The 21,860-nt window shown below is 44.9% G+C and overlaps 1 pseudogene; it reads right to left on the minus strand.

The window, feature by feature from the left end:
- Positions 1 to 285: 285 nt before the first annotated feature.
- Positions 286 to 1,841, minus strand: LOC142462494 (E3 ubiquitin-protein ligase Mdm2 pseudogene; annotated as a pseudogene).
- Positions 1,842 to 21,860: the final 20,019 nt, after the last annotated feature.

Consider the following 21,860-nt stretch of genomic DNA (forward strand, 5'->3'; position numbering starts at 1 on the left):
TGAATGGTCTACAGGAGATAAATTGGAAAATGAGGGAACGGGATAAAAGGATGAGCTGTAAATCCAATTCAAATTATATTAAAATCCCAATATAAACAAAAGTGAAATTTTCCTAAAAGAAAGTGAATTTTCACTACCTCCTCCCTCCCCAGAGGTAGAAATCTATATGGACTGAAATAAATCTTTCACTTAATGAATTTAAAAAAAAATAAAAATAAATTTCAAGTTGACAAAATAACCATCTACATTTTCAGGTCTATATAGATAGAAATATATAATCCTAATTTTACAGACAGGTCAACTAGAGGAAATAAGTTAACACAATCATTTGGATTGGTTGTCTACACACTGGGCATGGCTTGTTTCTCTTTTTTAGTTTCTTTGCACACATAAAGCACGCCATTAAATGTCCTGTTTTGCCGTGGACAATGCAACCATTTTTAGGTCGATCTTGGCAAATCACACAAGGTTCAGTGGCAATAGGGCGAGATCTGGATTCCAAACTTTCTTCTTTGCCTTGTGCTTCTTCCCTCTCAAGTTCTCGTACATCTTGGCTGCTGTAAATGATGCTACTGGAAGTGGATGCCTGGGAATAGTCCTCACTCTCCTGAGACTGGGAGGTTCGTGTTACAGTATCATCATTTTCTTCAAAACAGGACTCTTTGGAGTCACTCACTGCTGTTTTTTTACAGTCGGGAACATCAAAGTCCTCTTCTACTTGAGTTGCGTTTTCTTGTTTGGGACTCTCAAGCATCTTCTCTTCTTCTTTTCCTTTATCTTCAGGAAGCCAGTTCTCACGAAGTGCCCAACATCTGTTAAAATGGGGTGGGAGCGGAGGATTCATTTCACTGCATGAAGTACACTTCCAATAATCACCTGGGGAGATTTCAGGGTCATCTTCAAATGAATCTGTGTCGCTTTCCTCAGCCTGATAGACAGTAACACGGTATATCTCTTTATCATCGTCTGAGAGTTCTTGTGCTTCTTCACTAAGGTTATAATCTTCAGAATCAAGAGATTCAACTTCAAATTCAACACTGAATTGATCTGAAACAGAATTCTGGTCCAACCAATCACCAGAATGTTCACTAACACCAGTGTCAGCATCCGGAATCGATGGTGTTTCTACGGACTCACTGCTACTGCTTCTTTCACAGCATATCCCCCTGATGACACACAGTGCAACGCCATCATTAAAGGAGAGGGAAACAGTATCAGATCGGTGGCGTTTTCGTTGTACTTCAACAGCTAAGTCCTCTGAATTATCTTCCGTCTCACTAATCGCTCTCCTTCTGGATGAGGTAGTTGGTCTACAAATCAAATTTGAAGATGAAGGTTTCTCTTCCTGTAACTCTGGCATAGAGTCCTTTGGAACATTCCCATCTTCAAGTTTCCACCTATTCTCACTCACAGATGTGCCAGAGTCCAATGGTTCCTGTTGATTCACTATTACCAAGTTTCTGTAGATAATTGTATATATTTCCCTGTGGTCTTTCACAGAGAAGTTTGGTTCCCCAAACAAATCCCCTAGAAGATCATTTGAACAATATACCATATGCTGTTGCTTCTCATCATACAGTCACTTAGCCATAATATATTGGCCAAGATAAAATATAACCTCTTTCATAGTATAAGTGTCTTTCTGTGCACCAACAGACTTCAACAACTTCAAAAGCAATGGTTTTGGTCTTCCCAGCGTCTCTTGTTCTGAAGCAGGAATCTGTGAGGTGCTTGGAGCAGCACCATCCGTAGAAGACACAGACATGCTGGTATTGCACATTTGCCTGTTTCTCACCGCGCGGGGCTGCGCCGGGGGTGAGGGGGAGGGGATCCCCGGGCTTCCCTGCGCCCTTCACGGAGCCCGCGGAAGTCCACCGGCCTCAGCCTCGAACTGGGCGACCATTCCACAATTCCGCCGCCGCCGGGGCGCCCGCACACTGGAGGGCCGAAGGAGCTCTGCTTCGAAAGTGGCGGGGCCTCGCTCAGAAGGGCCAGGGCTGCCCCTGGGGGTGGACTTTGTGTCCCATCCCCCCTTCCTGCCACGCAGGGCCCTCAGAGGCCCCAAAGGTCGGGGTAAGCCTTTTTTAAAAGATGCAAAAAGCATAGGGAAAAAGCTACTATATACAAACATTCCTGGGGTGAAGACCAGGTAGTATGGCAGGGACCAGACTAAATACAGAGATACATATGGTAGACAATTAAAAAGGAGGTGAGGAAAGGAAAAAATAATAATAATTGTAATAATAATAAAGAAATGGATAGCGGGGACACAGGGCACTAACCCACCCAAGAGGGGGGTTTTGTTGTATTGTTTATATCTCCACAGGGAAAGAGGGACCAGACTTCAACCCAGCGCTCCAAGATGTGAAAGCATAATGCTGGAGTGGAGTAGGGAACCAGTGGAGAGGTCTGAGCAGCCGGTCCCAATCCCAACTACTACGTGGACACTGACCCTCCCCCCAGAAGAATTTATTTCAAAGGATGGCATTGATCTGCAGCTCAGAAGAGGGACATATCTGACCAGAGCACACGGGAGCAGATGAAGGGGGAGGATGAGAGCATGGAGCACATCCTGGTCCACCTGGCCTTGAGGACGATGTTCCCAATTAGAGCAGACAGTTCACAGAGAGGACCACATGGCCGGCCCCACTATGAGACATGACGCCCCTCAATGACCCATCACCCTACAGGGGACAACACCGGAGACACAGTGTGGGAATTGCGCCTGATCTGATCCTGCCACACTAAGGATGTGCAACAGAAAAGCAAGGGAACCGAGCGACGTAGTCCCCAGGGAATGCCGAAGGTGAACTTTGGGGCCAGGCGTGGTGCCCCAACAGACTGAACTGGAAAACACTCCTAAAGGCCAAATAACAGTCCTTGGACTGACTACAAGCTTTTCTTTCTTGTTGTGTTGTGTTTTGTTTTTGTCGTTGGTTTGTTGTTTTGTTGTATATTGTTGCTTGGTTTTGCTCTGTCTTGTTTTTGTGCATGTTATTATCTCCGCAGGTTTGTCTAAATAAGATATTCTGGATGAACAATCTGGAGGAGAAAACAACTGGACTGACAGTTCTGGGGGGACTTAAGAGAGGGAGACGTCAGGAGAGAGGTTGGGGGAAAGGTAGTGGTGTTAACAAACCCAGGTTCAAGAGAAAAACAAGTGATCCAAATGGGTGGTGAGGAGGGTGTAGGAGAACTGGTAAGGCATGATCAAGGGTAATGTAACCAAGAGGAACTATTGAAACCCAAATGAAGACTGAGCATGATAGGGGGACAGGAGAAAAGTCAGAGGAAATGGAGAAAAGCGCTAGAAGGCAAAGGACATTAAAAGTAGTCTAAATAAAGGCATGTACATATGTAAGTATATTTATATATGAAGATAGGGAAATGGACCTATGTTCATATATTTATAGGCTAATAGTAAGATAGCAGAAGGACATTGGGCCTCCAATCAAGCACTCCCTCAATGCAAGAATACTTTCTTCTATTAAATTGGCATTCTATGATGCTCACTGTGTTGGACAGACTTCTCTAGAGAGACAAACTAGATTGCTAGTAATTATATATAAATATATTTATAAAGATAGATATATAATACAAGAAATGAACCGTTAAATTATATACAGATAGATAATACAAGAAATTAACAGTTAAATTATAAAGCAGTGAGACACTAGCAGTCCTTTAAAGCTTGAGAGCCGCCAGTTGCCAGTCCCCTTCTATAGAGAGAGCTGGGCTATATATATCCAGGCAGCAAACATCAAGGCAGGTCCCCAACTGTCATCAACTGTCGGTCCTCAGCTCCAGAGATGAATATTCCAATCGTGTGGGCTTAAAGGGACCTCAACTTACAGCGACACAGTCCACAGGCTAAGCACCCCACAGGTAGTGTACCCCTTTAAACTGAGGCACAGAACAAGCAAGGTGAGGCTCACCGAGCCATTTATCCCTCTGCCCTTCAGTTAATCCTACTTGTGTTTATCGGCCAGGCTGGCAAAATAAACTATTACACTCACCTTCCCAACACAACCGCTGGAGACAAAGTGAGTGAATAAGTAAATGTAGTGATGAAAGTTGATGGTGCCCAGCTATCAAAAGATATAGCATCTGGGGTCTTAAAAGCTTGAAGGTAAACAAGTGGCCATCTATCTCAAAAGCAACAAAGCCCACATGGAAGAAGCACACCAGCCTGTGTGATCACGAGGTGCCAAAGGGATCATTTATCAGGCATCAAAGAACAAAAAATCATATCATGTGTGCTCACCTCCATGATATGATCACTGAAGACACATGGGTGCATAAGCACATGTGATGAAGAAAGATGATGGTGCCCAGCTGTCAAGAGATATAGCACTGGGGTCTTAAAGGCTTGAAGTAAACAAGTGACCATCTAGCTCAGAAGCAACAAAGCCCACATGGAAGAAGCACACCAGCTTGTGCAATCACGAGCTGTCAAAGGGATCAGGTATCGGGCATCATCAGAACAAAAAATCATACTATAGTGAATGGTGGGGAGTGTAATGCAGAGTGGAGCCCAAAGCCCGTTTGTCCGCCACCGGATGGACCAGTCAGGGTGCAATGTAACAACGATGAAACACAACTTTCCTCTAGTTCCTAAATGCTTCCTCCTCCCCTACTATCATGATCTCAATTCTACCTTACAAATATGGCTAGACCAGAGGATGTACACTGGTACAGATAGGAACTGGAAACACAGGGAATCCAGGGTGGTTGCTACCTTCAGGACCAGTGGTGTGAGTGGCGATACTGGGAAAGTAGAAGGAGGGTGGGTTGGGAAGGGGGAACCAATTACAAGGATCTACATGTGCCCTCCTACCTGAGGGACGGACAACAGAAAAGTGGGTGAAGGGAGATGTCGGACAGGGCAAGATATGACAAAACAATAATTTATAAATTATTAAGGGTGTGTGAGGGAGGGGGAGTCGAGAGGGAGCGGGGAAATGAGGAGCTGATCCAGGGGCTTGGGTGGAGAGCAAATGTTTTCAGAATGATGAGGGCAATGAATGTATAAACGTGCTTTACACAAATGATGTATGAATTGTGATAAGAGCTATATGAGCCCTTAATAAAATGATTAAAAGAAGTAAAGAAAGAAATTTATGATGGCAGCATATGTACCAATGCGCTTCATATTATTGATGTATGGCATTTTATAAGAGCTGTAAGAGTCCTCAATAAAATGATCTTTAAAAAAAGAACTGCAGACTCATACCTGTAATCACTAACTTTCAGTTTCAAGCCAAATGGGTTTAACATTTTTTAAAAATAATTCTTGGGAGGGATCGAGGAAGATGGCTGACCGGGGCACCTGCATACTCTGAGAGCTCCTCCGAACAAAGCATTTTTGGTGTCCAGGTAGCTGAATGGTAGGAATCTGAACTGGAACATGCATACGGACCCCACCACGACACACCAAACAAGGAGGGCAATGTAAAGTACGGAGGACTACACAAAGAGACTGGTCAACATGCTGGACCAAACCAGAATTAGTCCGACCCCCACATTCGAAGAGAATACCACAGAAAATGAAAATAGATCGTCTGGAGTGGGAAAGGAACTGACCCACCACACCAGATCCAGAAGGAAGCTGAAACAAAGGAAGGAGAAAGGACGTAGTGGAGTACACCTGGGCCCACCAAGCCCAAGGACAATTGCCCAGCTCGAAGGGCCCATCGTACAGAGAGGACCATACAGATGGCCACACTGCAAGATGCGACATCCTGCACCAACACATGGCCCTACACAGGACAGCACCTGAGACACAGTGGGGGGGGGTTGCGACTGAGTTGACCCCACCACACTTAGGCAAACATTGGGGGTGTGCAATGGAGCAGCATGGGAAGCAGAGCAAAGGGATCCCCAGGGAGTATAAAGGATGGACTTTGGGGCCAGGACGTGGCACCACACAAGTTTCATCTGGAAAACACTCCTAAAGGCCAACAAACTGACCTAGAACTACCAGCAATTTTTCTTTTAATTTTTGCTATCTTTTTGTTTTGTCTTTTTTTTTACCTTGTAAATTTTGTATGTTAGTGGCTTTTCTGATTATCAGCGTGTCAGTGTTGCTGCTGTCGAAGCCATGTTCATATGTGCCACTTAAGCACTGTCAAAGTCATCTGCATTTGTATGCACATACTACTATATCAGCAGGTCCACCTAGACAAGATAGGCTGGACAAATAATGAGAGAAGAAAATAACGGGACCAACGGTCCTGGAGGGACATGAGAGCGTGGGAGGTAGGGGAAGGGAGGAGGTGTCGCCCAACCCAGGGACATGGGAACAGCGAGTGGTTCAAAACCAGATGAGAGAGGGGAACGGAGGACTGGTAGGGAGTGACCAAGGTCAAGGTAACTGAGAAGAATTACTGAAACCAGAAGGAAGGCTGAACATGGTAGTGGGATGGGAGGAGGGCAAAAGGAAATAGAGGAAAGGAGTAGGAGGCAAAGTGCATACAGAGAAGCCTAAATACAGACATGTACATATGTAAATATATTTATGATTCTGGGGGCAATAGACCTTTGTGCATATATTTATAGGTTCAGTAGTAGGGTAGCAGATGGACATTGGGCCTCCTCACACACACTCCCTCAATACAATAGCACCTCGCCCTGCTGAACGGTCATTGCATGATACCCACCTTCCCGACATGATCACTGAAGACAGACGTGTGTGTAAGCAAACGTGGTAAAGAAAGCTTATGGTGCCCGGCTATCAAAAATATATAGCGTCTGGGGTCTTAAAGGCTTGAAGGCAAACAAGCGGCCATCTAGCTCAGAAGCAACAAAGCCCACAGAGAAGAAGCACACGGCCTAAGCAAATACAAGGTGTTGAATGGACCATGTAGCAGACACCAAGGAACAAAAACAATCATTGTGTGATCACCCTCCTCACATAATCGCTGAAGACAAAAGTGTGCATAAGCAAGTGTGGTGAAGAAGGCTGATGGTGCCCGGCTACTGAGAGATATAGCTTCTGGGGACTTAAAGGCTTGAAAGCAAACAAGCGGCAATCTAGGCCAGAAGCAACAAAGCCCACACAGAAGCAGCACACCAACATAGGTGATCATGAAGGGCAGAGAAGACCAGGTCTCAAACAACAAAGGCGGTGGGAATCACATCACCATGAATGAGGGGGAGTGCGTGATGGGGACCTAATGCCCATCTGTAAACAGCTGGACATCCCTTCCAGAGGGGTAGTGGGGAGGAGATGAGTCACTCAGGGTTCAGTGTAGCAACAATGAAACTCAAAACCTTCCTCTAGTTCCTGAACGCTTCCTCCCCTCCCAATTATCATGACCCCAATTCTACCTTGCAGACCTGGTTATACCAGAGGATGTACAGTGGTGCAGTAGGGATCTGGAAACACAGGGAATCTAGGACGGACGAACCCCTCAACACCCGCGGTAGGAGTGGCGACACCAGGATGGAAGAGGGTGTAGAAAGGGAGAACGAGCTTGGAGATCTGTGTGTAACCTCCTCTCTGGGAGATGGGCAATGGGAAGGTGGGTGAGGGGAGACGCCGAACAGTGTAAGATAAGACATAATAATTATTTATAAACTATTAAGGGACCAGCGGGAAGGGGGGAGCGGGGAGGGAGGGGGAGGGGGAAAAAGGGAAACCGAGCTGATTCCAGGAACCCAAGTGGAAGGTGAATTTTGAGAATGACAAGGCCAACGAATGTATAAGGGTGCTTTGCTCAATTGATGTATGTATGGATTGTGAAAAGAGTTGTATGAGCCCCAATAAAAAGATTTATTAATAAAAATAAATAATAAAATAATTTTTGGACCTCTTAGAGATCTCACAAGTATCTTTAGTTCAGTCACATCAAGCAGTATTGTACAAGTGCTACCACGATCAGTTTCAAAACATTTTCTTTCTTCTTGAAATCCTTGATATCAGTTCTCCTTACACCCTCTCCGCCCACCCTATTTCTTCCCTGAACACAAACGATTATTATATTTCCTATAATAATTTTTAGCCATATCTTACAGGATGAAATATATCTATTCACATAAAATTCTGTTGTTGGCTCCCTTAGAGTGGGGTTATACAATCACCAATGCTCTCAGTTCACTCTTCACCCCTTCCCCCTCTCTTCCCCTACCCTCAGAGGACCATTGCTCCTGTTAATGTTTCTAAAGGGTTATCTATCTTATTTTTTATGTACTGAACAATCTTAAATACACAAAAGAACATATACAAAGCTAATATGATTAATGAAGTAAAACACATAAAAACCATAATAATAAGGGGAGGAAATATCAAAGAACTAGAGGATAATTGCGTGCTTCATCAGTGCTAAATCTCAGGCTGTATTTTTCAGTCCTTCCATCTGGCCCATCTGAAAGGGACTGTCCAATTAGCCTACAGGTGATTTTTGGTCTCCACTATGTCCAAGCATCTTCACATCAATTTGGTCGCTTGTTTTTGAACATCTGATACCTCCCTAGTCAACACCCGATGATCACACAGGCTGGTGTGCTTCTTACATATGGGATTTTTGTTTCCCTGCTATATGGCAGTTCATTTAACTATAAACTTTCAAGACCCCAGACACTATATCTTTTAGTATAGTGTCTATATTTAAGACCCCAGACATTTTATCTTTTTATATCTTTTAAAAGCACCATCCACTTTCTTTACCGCATTTGCATATGTACCCAATTTGTCTTCAGCAATCACATCAGGAAGTTGAATAGCATACAGTGCCACATTATTAGAACAAACAGTTCTTGTAACGAGGTAAGATTTAGGTAAAGGCCCAAAGTCCACCCGCTTCCTTGTTGTATTTGCCCATATTTACATAAACAAATACACATATATTTATATATTTTTCTCTCCTATTTTTTCTCCTGCACAACTATTATGTTAACAATGATTCACCTCTAAGACAATTCAATTGATTAAACTCAACCATGAAACCTACACCCTCCTAGCTATCAAGTTTAGAATACTTACTGTCCCTCTGTACCTGTCTTGTTTGCTCCCTGCTCACCTCACTCCCCTCCCATGGCATTCTGACATAGGCCAGGCACATGTCTCTCTGTTAAACATGGTACAAATCATCAGCCAAGGCCCCATTTCTTCAAGAGCTGCATATACCCCTTAGTCTTCAGCATGCGTGTCCCTCACTGGTCTGTTGTTCACCCCAATTACTTTGCCCCCATGTGGGTGGATCAGAACAGACTCTCTCCTTGAGCTGTATCTTCAGGGCTGACCTCTACAATGCTGTCATCTAGGGAGAGGATGTCGTGTCTCGAGTTGAGGACAGTCCTGCATTTGTGTCTGGAACAAGATTCTCTGAGCAGAAACATCATCCTCAAGGACCAGCACACTGGAATAAGGTCCAGTTTGGCTCTCATTTCCTGTGGAGACATAAACAATACTCTCCCTTTGGGGAGGTAAGTGCCCAGACCCCTCATTACAGTCCTTTTTCTTCCCTTACCCCTCTGTGGGTCTGTAAGACATATGGGTATGTGGGGAGAGGCCTTTCAGCACAGGTGCTAGTGGCATCTCTTTCTGAAGTCATATAAACCCTTGGGTTTGGTCTGGCTCATGTAAGAATATCTGCTCCTCACCTGGGAATTGTGTGTTGTGTGCATTTTCCTTATGCACATTTGGAGCAGAATAGAATCGATCCTCAGTCCTCATATTAAACAAAGAAGCCGCTGTCATTGAGTTAATTCCCACTAAAGGTGACTCAATATGGGATTTCTGAGGCTGTAACCTTACAGAGCAGAAGCCTCATCTTTCTCACATGAAAGCACTGGTGGGTTTGAACTGCCTGCCAGTCTTGGTTGACAGTTCAACTCTCCTTTGAATGAGGGAAGAGGCAGCGAGGGAGTGAGCAGAGCTGATTCAGTGTGCTGAAGAACTTTGCTTGGTCCATCCCCTCTCCTCAGTCTGGACAACCCCTTCCCGCTCCTCACAGGGAGGTCCTGAGTGCCAGAGTCAGCTGGCCCTGTGGGACCTGAGCTGGGAATATGAGTTCCAGTCTCCTGAGGAGCCGTGGCCTTCCTGGTAGAGGGCTTCTCTGACCCCACACTCCTCTGAAAATCTTCCTCTGCATACCGCAGGTTGGAGCAGCCCAGAAACAATCAAATGAAAACCAAACCAAACTCCTTTTCTTCAAGTGGATTCTGATACGTGGTGACTCTGTAAGATAGTGCAAGTGTCCCCCAAGATTCTGATGTTGTGGTCTTCATGGATACAGATGACTGGGGCGGGGGGTGGGGTTCCCAACTGTTGGCCTTTGGGGTTGTAATTGAGTGCTTTAAACACTAAGTCCCCAGGACACACCACAGTCAGGGAAGGGAGAGGAAGCATGTGGCCCTGAGTGAGTCCTGGAGGAGAAGGCCCATTGTGCCCAGTGCTGGAAGACTGAGGTCTGGGCCAGGGTCTGGGAGTGGCCACTATATTGCCCTGCTTCCCTGGGACAAAGGTGTCATTAGCATCTTTGTATTGATCCTCACCATCCTGGACACCAGACCTTCAGGCAGTAGGGGTGATGTGTGTGTGTGTGTGTGTGTGTGTGTGTGTGTGTGTGTGTGTGTGTGTGTGTGTGAGATCTAGAATTCTCCTCTGTTCTGCCTCCCCCTGCTCTGGTGGTGATTCTCAGTCCTGGTCCTGACAGACCTTTCCATCACACTAGCCTCCAGCCAGAGCTGGAAAGAAGCCTGGACCACAACCCCTCTTTTTGTGCCTCCTACTGGACCTCTTCCTCAAGAGCTGCTTGCCAGGGGCACAGCCTGCTATGGTGCTGTACCCTGTTGTCCACCCCTTCCTGTACCCAGTCCTGCTGCTCCCTGGAAGGCAGTGGGATCTGCGTGAGAGCGTATATTCATAGCACCAGGTTGTGGAAGGCTGCAGTTGACAGATACAGCCCTAAATCCATACGGGAGTCTCCACATATACTCAGTCTCCATGGAGTTCTTTCTGAACATTCATTAATGGGCAAAGTGAAACACTTTGACTTCACACAGAGTGTGTGTGAGGGTAAATAGCGACTCCAGAGCAGGGCATCCTCAGCCTTCCTGACTCTCCTTGGCATGTCCCTGGAGGAAACTGTGGCCGAGGTTTGCATGGTGATGAGTCGTCCCCTGACTGACTTGATGGGAAGGCTGGGAACCAATCTTGGAAACTCTTCTGTCTAGAATAAGGACGAAAAAAAGATGAAAGAAAAACATATATACATTTGTAGATAGATATGTATATATGTAAATATTGGAATATAGGTATGTTTGTGTGTGTATGTATATATATATATATGTAAATACAAGTAAGCAGATGGACTTAGGGCCTCTACTTAAATGCTACCTAAGTACAAGAGCAATCTGTTCTAATAATGTGGCATTGTATGATACTCTCCTGTTTCCTTTTTGATTGAGGTTTTTTATCTGTTCTACTTTGTTATTCTTGTTAGTCAGTTTTTAAAATGCTTTTACATATATGAAATCCATTATAGGTAAATCTGTGGAGACTGTACCTGGATTAATGTTTCCTTGGGGATATGGTAGGGGAGGTTGGAGGAATGGGAAGCTAATGACGGTGAGTACAAGAATGAAGAAAGTGTTTTAGAACTGATTTTAAAACTCTTCTTGGTGTGATTAAACTACTGAATTACAGTATAACCCCGAACCTTCATGCTAATCTGTTCTAGGATCATCGAAATGCAATTCAGTTGAGTTCTGAATCAATTTCCCCATAAAAATAACTGAAAATGCATTAATCCGTTCTGTACCACCATGTTTTACCCTAACCTTTCCTTTTTATGCAAATCATTACACAGAAATCTTAAAATAAACAAGATCAGAGTTAAATGATATAATTTAAATAATAAACACAACATTCAATTTTTTTTAACAGCTATAGCGTGGCCCATACCTTGAGATTCAGGACGATCTGGTTCTGTGCACATGCATGTGGAGAAGAGGTATGAAAAGAGGGAGTTTTTCCCTTCTTTGCCTTTTTGGTTTTTGCTAGGACCTGGCTGGCTTTCTCTTAAAAAAAAAATCTGGCTTATATGGTCTGCTGTTGGCCTTTCCTTAACTGTCTTCTAAAAGTGTTTAGTAAATTATCATCAACAATATGGATAAAACAGTTAACCAGTTCCTTATCAGGACAATTGTTGTCAAAAAATACTCTTTCGTAGGACCCATATTTTAAATCTAAAACCAGTACAAGAAGCCACATAAACTAAGAAAATCAAAACAAAATACTTGGAACACAGTGTAGAAGGTTTAAACAACTCGTACTAACAAAGCCAAGTCAGGTCAAGTGACTGAACCACAAACTGCGTTTGTTTACAAAAAGCATGTGCATCGGGTTGGATTCCTGTGTTTTGTTTGAGCTCCTGTGCAAAATTTTCTCAACATTTCACAACGAAATCTGATTTTGTGGAGTACTGATATTGTTGAGAACCAGGGTTGGACTGTATTGGCATATGTGACCTACATGCCAATAAAAATGTTGGGGAATGAGGGAAACATATTAAAGGCATTGAAGTTACCAAAAAGGGAACAAAACTCTCTTTATTTACAGATGGCATAATGCTACATATACAAAATCCAAAAGATTCAATACAGTTGCTAGACTAATTGAACAATTTGACAATGCTATATAATCAACATACACAAATCAATTGAGTTCTTAAATATTACAGAAGAAAACTCAGAAAAGGACATTAAAGGAACAATAGAATTTACAATAACAAGCTCAATTACCTTTTTAAAGTGTTGAAAACAAGAATGCTACTTTGGGGATTAAGGTGTGCCTGATCAAGCCATGATTTTTTCTTTTCTTTTAACGGTTCTATTGACATATCATACAATGGAATAATTCAATCTCATCAACAAGAGCTGTGCACTCCCCACCACAGTCGAATTGAGAACATTTTCTTCTTTCTTCTGCTTATTGTTTTCAACTCCCCATTTTTTGACACACCCAAGAGAAACTCTTAATCCCGTGATAGTCTATGTATTTACTATTCTCGAGTCCACACACAGAAACATACAATACAAAAAAAATGTGATAGGTAGGATTATTGTGCCCACCTGGCCAATAAACACATGTGGGGTCAATAAGGTTGAAGTGTAATTGAAGGGCAAAGATGTAGATGACATGGCGAGCCTCGCCTTCCTCTTGATCTCTGATGATCCGACCAGTGTGTGGGTGGCTACCTTAACTCGTTCTCTGCCTCAACTTGCCAGCTACACTCCCTGTGGAACATCCAACCTGTGGACTGTCACTATCCTTTGAGGTTCCTTCCAGACTTGCTTTGCCACACTGCTGCTGTGGCATCTCTTGAGCTGAGGACTGTCGGACCCTGCCATCTGGCTGACTGTTGGTGACTTGCCCCGCCATTTGATGCCTGTGGTGGGATTGCCTGTATTGCTCTACAGAAGACTCAGCTGTCTGCCTCCTTCACTTGCACCCAGGAGCCCTTGTAAGTTGAAGGACAGCCAGTGTATTAACTGTTTCACAGAAGTGAGTTAAACTAATCCATTTGTACTGATCTGTGGATTAATTAGCTGTTTATTTATTATGAATACACACACACAATCTTAAATGTCCTGGGTTTGTTTCCCTAGAGAATCTTGTCTAACACACAATTAAAAAACAAAACCTGAGAAAACCTCAGTAAAAAGGAAAGCAGAAAATACTGAAACCAGGGGAGAAAATAAACTGGGTCAAAGGGCAATCTAATGCGAAAGGGTTAAATGGTAACCTTACTAAATCTAGAATAACCCACTTCCAGTGTACTCTGTATGATATCAAGGTTATTCCCATCCCTAGTCTATGATCAGAGGGGATTCACTGGAGACTTAATCCACATGGGGGACCTGCAAATGGATTTGGGGTTTTCACCGTCCCATATCTTTCACAAACAGGGTCCTCAGAATTTAAACTATAATACCATCTTCTCCTCTTACCTTAGATTCTATTATCTCCAGTCCTTAGAGCACAAAGATTGGTGTGCCACTTCTGTTTGGATTAGGTGACACCTCACTTAGATTGCTGCTTGTGATTGGGCAAGCCTGTGAGATCCCAGATGCTGTTCCTTCTGATATTCAGGCACCACTCTCATTTCTTTACCACCCCTACTTACAGCACCCACATTTTCAGTGATAACTTCATGAGGATAAGTATTGAGTAGGGTCACACCATAAGAACTAATTGTCCTTCATTAGAGTGACAATTAAGTGTAAGCTCAAAATCCATGTGCACACACACACCTGGTTCACTTTAGAGTCGTCATTATCCTTGTATTTGGGAATAGGCTAAGTCATCTCCATGGAGCACAAAGCCATGGCATTTTCAATTGCATCATATGCACATAAAAAGTTGGATATTAAATAAGGAAGACCAAAGAATTAATGGTTTGAATTATGGTGCTGGTAGAGAATATTGACAATTGCGTGGACTACCAGAAGAAAAAACAAATTTGTCCTTGGAGAAATACAGCCAGAATACTCCTTAGAGGCAAGAATGGTGAGACTTCATCACATGCACTTCAGACATGCTGTCAGGAGAGACTGGGGAGAAGGACATCATGCTTGGTAAACTAGAGGAGCAGTGAGAAAGGGCAAGGTCCTTGACAAAATGTGTTGAGACAGAGGCAGCAACAATGGGCTTAAACATGAGAACAATTGTGAGGATGGTGGAGGATCATAGTGTTTTGTTCTGTTGTTCATCAGGTCACTGTGAGTTGGAACCAACTCAGACACCTAACAACAACCCCAAATATAAAGTTCTTAAGAATAAATAGATCCAACCAGAGAAACAAAAATCTTTAGAAAAGAATAAAACACCTTTCCAAGAAACCAAAAGAGACTTACATAAATGGAATCATGCGTCATGCTGATGGATAGGAAGATTAATATAGTGAAAATGTCAATATTACCAAAAACACTCTATACATTCAAAGCAATACTGATCCAAGTTCCACACAATTCTTCAAAGAAATGGGAGGGGGTAAGGGGAAATCACCAATTTTGCATAGAGGGGAAAGGAACCCAGGATAAACACAACTATTAAAACACAAAAACAAAGTAGGGATTATTTGACTCCTTGATTTCAAAACCTATTATACAATCACAGTAATCACCACAGATTGGTATTGGTACAATACATATGCAAATCGAGGGACCAGACCAGATAACCCAGAAGTGCAACCAAGCACCTGCAGACCCTAGATTTTCACAAAGAACTAAAAATGAAGTGGGAAGAGATTGCACTTTCAAACAATGGTGCTGGAAAAATTTGATGCCGACTTTTAAAAGAATGAAACAGGACCCATACCACACAATGTACAAAAATGAACTCAAGGTGGATCAAACACCTGAATTCAAACTCTAGAATCATAATGATCACCAACTGAAAAATGGGGACAAAACATACAACTTTCCTCTATTTCTTTAATGCTTCCTCCCCCTGACTATCATGATCCAAATTCTATGTTACAAATCCAGCTAGACCAGAGCATGTATGCAGACACAGATAAGAGCTGGAAACACAAGGAATCCAGGACAGATAAACCCCTCAAGACCAATAATGACAGTAACTATACCAGGAGGATAAGGAGAAAGTGGGGGTAAAAAGTGGGAACTGATCACAGTGATCTACATATAACCCCCCTCCAGAGGGATGGACAGTAGAAAAGTGAGTGAAGGGAGACATCAGCCAGTGTAAGACATGACAAAATAATTTATAAATTATCAAGGGTTTGTGGTGGTAGGCAGGGATATTTGGAGCTGATACCAAGGGCTCAAATAGAAAGAAAATGTTTTGAAAATCATGATGGAACATATGTACAAATGTGCTTGACACAATGGATGCATGGATGTGTTGTGATAAGTGCTGTATGAGCCCCCAATAAAATCATTAAAAATAAAAGAATTCAATGCAACAAATCTGCTCTTGAAATTGTTTCTAAATTCAAGTGGATATCCACAGTTTGTTGTCAATTATGAATGTCTTTGCATAATGAATAAACTCAGGTAAACTTCAAAAAAAGAAAAGAAAAATGGTGAGGTGTAAATTAGCACCGAACATAAGGGAAAAAACCCACACTACAGAAGACAAAATAAAAGATGAGCGTCTTCTAAAACTTTAACCTTTAGGCACATCAAAACACGTCATCAACAGAGTAAAAAGAGAACCCACTGTTTTGGAAAAGAATATTTAGCAATGAAATATCAGACTAAGTTGATTTTATAATCTATAGAAAACCAGAACACATTAATAAGAAAAATAAAACCCAATTTTTAGAAAGGCCAGGTCATGAATAGATAATTTGCTAAATATGATATTCAGAGAGCTGAGAATCATATGAAGAAATGCTTGACTTTATTAACTATACGGAAAGTACAAATTTAAACAACAATGATATACCACCTCACACCAAGACTCTTATCAAAATCCATGTGACTGACAGGTGATCTGACTTCCTCTCAAACCTGCTCTTGGAGAGCAGTGGGAACTCCACCAGAGGCTGGAGAATCCCTGGATGGAGGACGGCCTAGGCTGGAAGCCTGGAAAGACACAGAACCCAGAGCTGCAGGGAGAGGAGTGCTGTATACCCCCGCACTGCCACCCCTGGGGATGGACACTTGCCTGACTCTGAGGCAGCAATGATAGGATAGTCACTCCTCCAGTCTGTTTGTTCAAGTGTGGGGCACATACTGACACACCCAACACCTTCCTGTTCCCTTGTCCCTCACTCCCTCTTTCTGGATGTGACTCCTTGGAGCTAGAGGGTAAAAAGGCTGGCATAAGGCATGCAGACACAGCAAGGACACCGGGGCCCTGGACTCTCCAGCCAGGTAAGAGGTGTTCACTCCAAAAGAGGGACCCAGTGGAACTTGGGAGTCAGGGGACCTCGGGGAACTTCCACTCCTAGCCTCTCCTCTTCTCTCCAGGAACCTTGAGACTCACTGTGCACACCATGCTGCTGTGGCTGACTCTCGCCCTTCTGGGGACCTCCTGCTGCTGGGCCAGTGGTAAATGGACCCCTTTGCAGTGCACCCTCCAGGTGGCTCCCATCCCCGCTCTGGCCACAGGTTAACTACAGGCACAAGCAGGGAGGCATCCATTGGTGTGCACAGAGACATGCCCTGTGTGGTTTTTCCTGTCCACCCAGAAATGTATGGCCGGGGGAGATGCACTTACTTCACCTCTTCCGCTGGAGATGAAGAGGACATTACAGGCATTCGAGTCTGTGTAGGTGCACAAGGGCTGTTTAAAAGGTGAGTAGGAGTCAGTCCTGGGAGTCCTGTCTGTGTCTCAACTCACCCCACAGTCTGGCAGAGTTGAGGGGAGGGAACTCTCAGCTTCCATTCCCAGCTCTGTGTCTGGTTCCTAGAGACTTCTGAGGCCAGTTTGTCCCTTGGAGTCATAGGGCGGCCCCCCATCACCTTTCCATTTGTCCCATTGCCCTGATGGCTTCTCCCTAGCTCCCCAGCCACAGTCTCGCTGCTTCTCTGTCCAAGTCCTGCAGTTGTGTCCTGGGTTGATCTAAAGAAGAAGAAAGCCAAAGACCACTGCTGTTTCATGGACTTAGACTCAGAGGGACCCTGCACAACAGTCACACGGCCCCTTGTGGTTTCCAGGGCTGTTCATCTCGATGGGAGCAGACCAACCAGAACACCAGACTCACCACCATGAGAGAGTCACCCTATGAGGGAGTAGAGCTCATAGTCACCCTGTGAATTAGTAGAACTGCACCTTTGGGGTTCTGGGACTGTAACTCTTCATGGAGGCAGTCTCACCTTACTCTCTCTGAGCTGCTGCTGGGTTCGAACCACTGACCCTTTGTTTCGCTGCCAAGCACTTAACCACTGTGCCACCAGGATTCCTTTAAAAAGGGTTAGGTGGTGTCTTCCCCTGATTGTCTCCTTTTGACCCAAACTCAACTAAAACCAAAACACAGTCTTTCAATCCCTGAATCCCTAACGGACAAAATTAGGTGGCAATCTGTCCAGCCTGGGAAAGATGGAGAATACCAGAGTGGAACACTGATTGGAAACGAAATCACTAGACGTGTGCAGAGGGCAGTTCTCCAGAGGTTGGGGTGGTTTCTCTGGGGGCAGGTATTTGGGAGGCTGGGAGCCTGAAACCCAGTGAAGGATGAAGTGGGACAGGGTCTCCTAACCCTCAAAGAACCAGTGAGTGCACAGGCTGATGGGTGGGCTAGGAAGTAGCCTAGTGAGGTGGCTGTAGAGAGCCCCAGGATCCTGCCCCTTCCCTCTGTCAGGGCCTTTGAAGTCTCCCTTCTCCCACAGCATCCAACTGAGATTCGGAACCTCCTGGAGCATACAACAAGGCATCCCCAACACGGGCAGCTGTGAACAGTTCATTTTGCAGAACGATGAACACTTCACCGCGGTCCAGGGCACGTACCAGGTCTTCCTTCAGTCCCTGAAACTGTACACAAGTGAGGGTCGGGTGGCCACATTCGGGAGAAACCAAGGTCAAAAGTTCTCATCCTTCCCCGACCATGAGGACAAGGTGCTCAGAGGCGTGTTTGGACAGCATAACCTCCTGGGCATCACTGACCTGGGATTCACTTGGGGTTTTTTATCAGAGGAGACAAATGGTAAGCCGTAAGGGGCTGAGGAGACAAAAGATGATAAAAAGAGGAGGCATAAGGTGATGCGCCATAAGGTGATGAACCGCCAGTTGGTGATAGCTCCCGGGCCCCCGGGCAGAGAAGAGCCCAGCTGAGGTGCTCTGCGGTGGGCAGATGGTCCTACGCTCACTGCCCCTAGAGGCCTCATCTGCTCATCAATAAAATTCTTTGGAACTACGAGGAGGTCCAGTGTGGTTCTTGGGTCTCTGAACTCAATGAGTGAACTCAGAGGTGGGAATCTGTGGAGAGCCGGGGTCCAACCAGCCAGTCTTGACTGGGCTAGATCAGCTCTAACCCTCTGAGGCTGAACAGGCTGTAGGGGTGGTGCCACTCGGCCACTCCCTTCCCCCTTATTCACTGCAAATAATTCCAAGATTTGGTCCCACAGGGGACAGGTGTCCTGGAGCTGGCTGCCACTTGGGGAGAGGGCTGAATAAGCAGACACAGTCTGTGCTGTCTGCATGAGACCCAGGATGGGGGTGTGCTTCAGGGAAGTCTGCCTGGAGGAGGTGACCTCTGAAAGAATCAGGGGGGATTGGCCCAGTGGAGAGGATGAGGGGGGTTCTCTAGGCTAAGGGACAATACACCAATGCTTGCTACACAAAGTCTGATTCACAACTTGTGATCCATGGCCCCCAGGGGTCCCTGAGCCTTTTCAGGGGGCCCACAAGGTCCCAAATCCCTTTCATTGTAATGCTAACACAGGATCAGCTGCCCCTGTCCTCTGTCCCTACTTTCTTTCTTTTAAAACATTTTCTTGTGATCTCAGGGAAAGTTTACAGAGAAAATTGGTTTTCTAATCAACAGCTCATGTACTTGTCATGGGTGACACAGAGAGAAGTCACACCCACTCTCTGATTCCCTTGCTCTCCCTCCCTTCCCCCAGCCCCCTTGGGCACACATGTAGTTAGTTGTTGCTAGGAGCTAGGACACCACCCCCACTTGATAGTTCCACTTTAGAGGCCTGTCTATCGCTTGACTGAAAGTTGGCCCAGAGGTGAGTTCAGTACCAAGTTCAGCCCGGGGCTGAGGACCACAGTCTCAGACATCGGGAGCTGGGCGTGTGCGCTCCTGTACTGGAAGCCCTTCAGTCACAGTCGTCCATATTATTATCACTTAAGAGCTCAGCTTTTCCTGGAAAAGACCCAAGCCCACGCTGGCATCGGGTTCTTCAGTGTTTTTTTTTTCTTTGCTCCACTTGTGTCTCCTCCGAGGGGAGCAGGGGTGCAGGGGGCAGCCCCCTTCCAGCCTCAACACTGCACAGGATGTTCCCTGGGGTGGGACTTTTGCCAAAAACCCAGAACAGAAAGTTTCCATGTTTGTACTCACACCTTTGAAAAGGCCATTCATTGATCTTTATGGCCCCTGACTGTCACCTGGTCACCTCTTGTCCTGCAGGAGGGGGGAAGCTGGAGACAGAGGCTGTGGTAAGCATTTGAGTGCAGGGAAAGGTGTTGGTCTCCGGATGGGGGTACATCGTGCCCTAGTACTGTAGTTGTGGTTTTTGTCCTCCCTGGCAATTCCACTGCTGTGTGTTTATCTCAAAACCACGCCCTCTCTTGCCCTCCAGACCAGTGTGCCGCACTAACATCCTCTAGGACAGAGCATAACTGCTACCTGGGGCTGCTGAGGCCATCAGTCTTTATGGGAGCAGACCGCCTTATCTTACCATGATTTATACCATGTCCTTCTCTCCATTTATCAGAGAGATGTACACCTGGTCTACATGGAGCAAAAAGCCACTCAGAAAACATATTGTTGGGAATGAAGGAGGTTGGAGCAGAGACATAAAGCCCAGCTGTAGAAAATGGGACATTCCCTCACAGAGGGATCACAGGGAAAGGATGAGTCAATCAGGGTGCAGTAAAGCACCGAAGAAATACACAATACTCCTCTAGTTCCTTGAGGCTTCCTCACCACCCACTATCATGACCCTGGTACTGTCTTTCGCTGCAGACTAGACTGGAGCATGTGCACAGGTACAGATAAGATGTAAGAGCTCATGACACACGGAATCCAGGAACAGGAATGGAAGTAGCAATCCTAGCATGTCAGGGGGTAGGTGGGAAGAGGAGAGAAGGAACAGGGAACGGATCTCGATAATCGATACCTAACTCCACGCCGCCCCCCTCCCCCCTGCCAGGGGAACAAACAACAGAAACCATGGAGGAACGGAAACAGCAGTTGGTGAAAATACATGAAGATAATAATAATTTATGATTTACCCAGGGGCCACAAGGGGTGGGGGGAGAGCAGCTGACACCAAGGGCTCACTAGAAAATAATGATGACAACATAGGTACAAATGTGCTTGGTACAATTTATGTATTGATTATTACAATGGATGTAAGAGCCCTCAATAAAATGTTAAAAACTAATGAGAGGCCATAGTCTTAGGAGCTCCCCCAAGCTCTGTCCCCCCAGTCAGCCTGGTCTTTATAAAAAATTTTATGATTCTGCGGGGTTTTTTTTTCAGCTTTCCCTCCCGCTCTGCCCAGGCCCTCCCACTGTGATCCCTCTCAGGGCAGTCCACAGCGGTAGCCGGGCACCATCAAGTTCTTTTGGTCTCAGAGTGTTGCAAGCAGCGGTGCCCTTGGTCCATTAATCTAATTAGGTTTATTATTATTTTGAGCATCTTAGGTTTATGGTCCTAGGGTTATTCATCCCTCCCACCTTTGGAAAGTTTGCAGAGAGTTCTATCATTTCCAGTGCAGATGCAGCTGACTGCATTTTGAAAAACCTTGACTCATGTTCTCTGGAGCATCAACAAAGTCAAGTAAATCCCCCTAGGATTCTTTGCAATCAAGTGCCAGGGGGAGGAGATCGGCCATTGTGGCCTGGTTTACAGAGACGAGCACAGAGTCCTCTGGGGAAAGGTTAGGAAGATTCTGAAGCTCATAGCCCTCGATGGGTATCCTGAGAAACAATAGTTTCATGTTTTGATGTTTTTGTTTAGTAAAGGTCTCTATGACTTTTAGGCAATAGGTTTTTTTCTTTTCCTGGTATATAATATGTCTACATAATAAAATATTGACATTGCAATAAAAACTCTGGACACTGAGGCTTCCTGGTGTGCTTCCTGGCGGGTGTAGACTTTGGCGTACAGGAGGTGACACGTCCCTGGGAACACAGTCTTCCACTTGGAACCTCCTCAGACCTCACGCAATGTGTTCTTTTGTCTCTGTGAGAATCAAACTGTAACTCATAA

Source organism: Tenrec ecaudatus, chromosome 12, assembly GCF_050624435.1.
Source record: "Tenrec ecaudatus isolate mTenEca1 chromosome 12, mTenEca1.hap1, whole genome shotgun sequence".
Taxonomy (NCBI): Eukaryota; Metazoa; Chordata; class Mammalia; order Afrosoricida; family Tenrecidae; genus Tenrec; species Tenrec ecaudatus.